Source organism: Macaca thibetana, chromosome 12 (assembly GCF_024542745.1).
Source record: "Macaca thibetana thibetana isolate TM-01 chromosome 12, ASM2454274v1, whole genome shotgun sequence".
Taxonomy (NCBI): domain Eukaryota; kingdom Metazoa; phylum Chordata; class Mammalia; order Primates; family Cercopithecidae; genus Macaca; species Macaca thibetana.
This window is the reverse complement of record NC_065589.1, coordinates 98521103-98526102: the sequence shown is the minus strand read 5'-3', so window position 1 is coordinate 98526102 and position 5000 is coordinate 98521103. Positions and strand designations below refer to the sequence as shown.

The 5000-nt window shown below is 42.5% G+C and overlaps 1 protein-coding gene and 1 long non-coding RNA gene across 6 annotated transcripts in view; one reads left to right on the top strand and one right to left on the bottom strand.

Annotated features, from left to right (window-relative positions):
• The window catches only part of ZEB2 (zinc finger E-box binding homeobox 2), a 131822-nt gene that overhangs the window by 56455 nt on the left and 70367 nt on the right, over positions 1–5000 (bottom strand). The window lies entirely within an intron of this gene.
• Positions 158–5000, top strand: part of LOC126932650 (uncharacterized) — a 5641-nt gene continuing 798 nt past the window's right edge. Inside the window, exons 1-3 of one of the 2 annotated variants that reach the window (XR_007718268.1) lie at positions 158–388; positions 2023–2149; positions 4124–4227. This is a non-coding gene — a long non-coding RNA (uncharacterized LOC126932650). Of the gene's footprint in view, positions 389–2022; positions 2150–4123; positions 4247–5000 lie in introns of both variants that reach the window. The other variant, XR_007718267.1, reaches the window with a different exon arrangement.

The following is a 5000-nucleotide window of genomic DNA, read 5'->3' as shown; positions in this document are numbered from 1 at the left end:
ACAGGAAATAGGTTTTCTTTTTATCCAACTTCACTCTGAAATGAGAAAATGAGCACCCTGACAAGGAAGCCCACAAACCAACAGGGATTCCAAGCCCAGATTTCATCATAATAAAGAATGTTTAATTGTTAGCTGAAGGTTCAGTTGGTGAGCGGGAACACCAAGGTTTTCATACAAAGGTAGCTCTCTGGCTCCTCACTGCCCAATTCTTGAATAGCCCCAGAAAAGTAGACTGATAATTAGTAGTCACTGACTTTTAATGATCTGATCTCATTCTAATGGCACAACCCCAAAATCTCAGGCAAGACCAGCAATTCTCACCTCTCTGTCTTCTTTTAAGTATTGAAACAAGGGCTGACGAGATGGAAGCACTCCTGGAAGCCTGACAGTAAGTAATATTTTGCAATTAAAACATTTGCAAATATTTAATTGTCTGAAACAACAATGGCAAGATGGAGAAGACTCCTTATTTATACTTTCATATGTAAAGGAAATTTTGATCTAAGAATGTATTTCACCTCTGGGTTCATCCTCCCCTGCTTCTATCATTTCTTTCCTCCTCTCCTCTTTTTTTTTTTTTTTTTTTTTTTTTGATCAGAGGCATGAAAGTGAGTAAGTGTGAATGCTTAGGTACCTGGGGTATGGAAAGGTGGTAATTAGCACAGCGGGATAATTGATGTGTAGATTGCAGCATGAACAAATGCTTTGACTTGTTTGTTCTTCTCACTCTTCCACATTCATTCTCTCTCTCTTCCTCTCGCTCTCCCTCTCTCTCTGTCTTTGAAAACGCAGCCTAGCTAATGAACACCTTAGCTGCTTAGTTAAGCTGATTACAGATATACATCTATCTGAAGGAAGCGCCCTAGTCTCAGAGAAGATGCTTAGGTGGTACCTTTTGCTCTCAGTTGCAAACCAAGAGTGCCTTTCCTCCCTCCAGAGCTTCCATTTCACACCCCCTAACCGAGACACAACAATGCCACCCAACCATACACAAAATGACAGATACGCACACCCCATTTTTTGGGGGAAAATGGTGAAGATGACAGAAAAGTTTAGAACTAGAAATCAGAATCAGAGAAAATTCCTAAAGAACTTTACCTGAGCATCAAATGCACTGTCTTTTCAGGCAGTATTCCTAGGACTTTCCACTTTAGGGAATCTCAGAATTATAATTACTAGAAGCTCTGCTGTGTCAATGGTTTCAATCTCAGACAGTTATTAAATAGAACTCTTTAGAAATAAATTGAAAATGTATCCATACTTTGGCTTTTCAGTCACATCAGCCTTTCAGAGGAGGTAAGACATGTGGGGATACTCCACCTGCAGTGCCATCTCCCTTCTTCTCTCTCCCCCTTCCTTCCTTCCCTGAACTTAAGTGCTCAAATTCTAACCTTCATAAGGCAGTTAAACTTGGGAATCCCTAGTTCAGAGTTAGCCCGCCTATCTTGAAACATACCTAAACACACTTGCACTGCGTGGGCAATAACATTTTCGAACATTCATATGATGCTTTCAGGAGACTCCATGCACCATCTTCTACTTCCCCAAATAGGCCCTATGTCAGTAGTCAAAGGATATTGAATCATCCTTTGTCCCCCTTCCGTCCTTCCACATCCTTCCTTCCTCCCTTCTTTTCTCCTTCCCTCCCTTCCTCCCTCCGTCCCTCCCTCCCTCCATTCCTTCCTTCCTTCCTTCCTTCCTTCCTTCCTTCCTTCCTTCCTTCCTTCCTTCCTTCCTTCCTTCCTTCCTTCTTCCCTCTCCACATCCCCTCTCCTCCCCTTTCTCAAACTAGTAAGTGAGCAATTAAGTCACTTAGCCAATATGGAAAAGATATACCTTTAGTCTTCAGGACTCCATTTTCACAAAGCATGTTACATGTGTATATTACCTTCAGCAAGGTCCAGGCTCTTTAGACCAATTATCTATCCAGTGCCTGGTGCTCTTTACTATGGGTATTCCTAGATCCCAGGGGTATTTTTAATAGTCATTAATCTACTCTCATTTTTTTTTTTCTTCTCTCAGAAACTTCCACATATGAGCTTGATGACTCATAAGGGCACCATACCAAAGACCAAGAACTGGCTGGGCGCAGTGGCTCACACCTCTAATCCCAGCACTTTGGGAGGCTGAGGCAGGTGGATCACCTGAGGTCAGGAGTTCGAGACCAGCCTGGCCAACATGGTGAAACCCCATCACCACCCAAAATTACAAAAATTAGCCGGGCATGGTGGCATGCACCTGAAACCCCAACTACTGGGGAGGCTGAGGTGGGAGAATTGCTTGAATCCAACAGGTGGAGGTTGCAGTGAGCTGAGATCGTGCCACGGCACTCCAGCCTGGGTGACAGAGTGAAACCCTGTTTCAAAAAAAAAAAAAAAAGAAAAAGAAAAAAGAAAAAAGAATTAAGTTTAATAACTGTAAATTTCAGTAAACTGATTTTAAAGTTTTTTAAACGTTGGAGCACTTTAGTATATACCAGTGATCATATTTCTCTAAATTACATATTCTAAGTTCTTCAGGCCCCAGTTCTGTTTTACATGCAAGATTTCTCTGGCTGCTAAGTACTTGGTCGGTAATAGCCTTTACTGTATAAATAAGAGGGTTCTGACAGCATTGGCTTCCTCTGCTTTATGCAGTGGTAGCAATGGAAAAATGACTGGGGTAATCAATAAGTAGCTCACAAAAAAGTAGAGAAAATTTGCATAATTGGTTCTTATTAGCTTACCCATAAAATGTATTATGATACTTCTCATATGTCTAACATGCCTATATATGTTCTTCCTTCCATCACTAGATTTTGTTTAGGGCCTACAAATATGCTCTGTATTATTTATCATTATTCCTTACCACATCCCCCAGTTACTCCCATCTTGTCCATTCATCACAACTAGAGGAGAATTTTTGACTAGAAAAGAACACATTTTCTCACAACTCTAAATTCTCCCAACTTATCTTCAATTAAAGATAAATTAATGAGCCATGAAAACTGTACCATGGTACTGGACCACCTGAATACGCTGAGGCCATGTCCCCCCTTAAAGCATGATGGTCCCTAACTCGTAGCTGAGTAAGGGACTGCAGCTTCGCATGCCCTTCTGACGGGCCCATCTGGCCTCTTTCAAGGCCCAACTTCAAATAGGAAGTGCAAAGACAGGAAACAACTTTGCTAGAAGCTGGGGTAGCTCAGCCATGTGAATGCTCCTGCCTGGTAGACATTTTATGTTTCTGTAGGTTCTGGGATCAGGATGCTTCAATTTGAATCCAGCTCTCTAACTGCCTAACTTGTGACTTCTGGTAAATTATCCTACCTGCCTCCATGTCCTCCTTTATTAAGTGGAGGACAAGAATATCCACTGGGTCAGTGGGAGGTTGTGAAGGTTACGTGTAAAGCACCTAGAGAGACCAGCTCCCAGAAAGTGCTTAGTAATAGGTGCTAGGTGTTATGATAATTGTTAGCCAAGTCTAGGGACCGTTTTTGGTGATAGTGAGTTCTGTATCACTCTTTCACATGCTAATTTTGTGACAATCCTATGGTGATTTACAGTAGTCATGTTGAGCCGGTAAGATTTTATTTTTACTCCGTTTCTAAGTTTGATAAAGGGCAATAGAGGGCATTGAAAGGTCATGACATTTAAGCATGAAGTATATAATTTAGGAGTTTGGGGGCACCTGCTGTGGAAAGGGGGCATCCCGGACACTAAACTAGGTTCCGTGCTGCCACCCTATGAGGTAGGCAGCAGGATTCCATTTTACAGAAGAAAATGCTAAACGTTCAAGATGATAAAGGACTTACTGAAAGTTCACGCAGATAAGTGGTGAAATTGAGTTTTCCACTTTTCATCTGTCTCACCTCAAAATGCAACATCTCTCTGAATGCTGCATCACACTTTTCAAACTGTGCACGCAAGGTACATGCTAAAAAGGGCCTTTATGGTTTTTGACATTTATGTTGCACACATTCAGAAGAGATAAAAATAGACTCCATGCTGCTGATATAATTACTAGAGGCTATAAAAGCCATGCAAAATCTGGAGAGGGGGCGTGGGAATAGTCGAGGAAAGAACATAAACAAGGGAGCAGTGACACAAACTAGGACTTCATGCCATCCTTAATTCCTTCACAGAGCTCCACACAGTCCTACAGTGTTCCACCATGTCAAATCAGGCCTTCATTTTGAACTTGGAAATCTCCCCACTTGCAGGCAGTGGCACTGCCAGCAAGCCACAGGTGGGCACCACATGAGCAGGTGAGAAATGCCACTAGTAAGGGGAGGTTGAGGATCTGGTGCCTCTAAAAGAGCACATCAATCCTAATTATCCTGCGTGGGTGCACCACTTATGTCGTACTTAGGTACTTATTTTTTTAGTCAGGCAGTTTAAGAGAGTTTCAGGCAAATGAACGTCCGTGCCTTGGAAATCCCTGAGAAGACGTGAAGCAGCCTCAGAAAGAGAAACTGGCTGAGCTTTCAGCTTGCGCGCGCTGGGGTAAGGAAGCCACACTACACTGAGCTGGCATAACTGCCCTTGGCCTGGCCAGCAGCATCTCGTCCTGCAAACTGAGAGAAACCTGAGAATGAACTTCTACACTGCACCTCAGAAGGGAGCAGGCGGGAGAGGAAGCCGGGTTGGGAAGTCGGAGTGGAATCTGAACACAGAAGAGAGGGAGAGCTATTCAGGAAAATGTGCTTTGTTATTTCCTTCTGGCACCTTGCTCATTACCATTCTAATTTTTCAAATGCAAACTGAAACCCATACTAACTTTAACATCCTAAATGACAAACTAAAAGCAACACAACTCCCCCTTCCACTCCAGTAATACCCCTCATCCCTAAAAAACAACAATGCTAACAAAACCCATGAACACCTATAACAAGTACATCTTTAAAATCCAAATCCTTGCTTTTCTTGGCTTTTAGGTTGAAAGGTAGTGGAAAGTGGCTAAGAGTAAGACCCCATTACATTCAGTGCAAGGTGAAGGCTGGTCTTGAAACTTTGTATCTT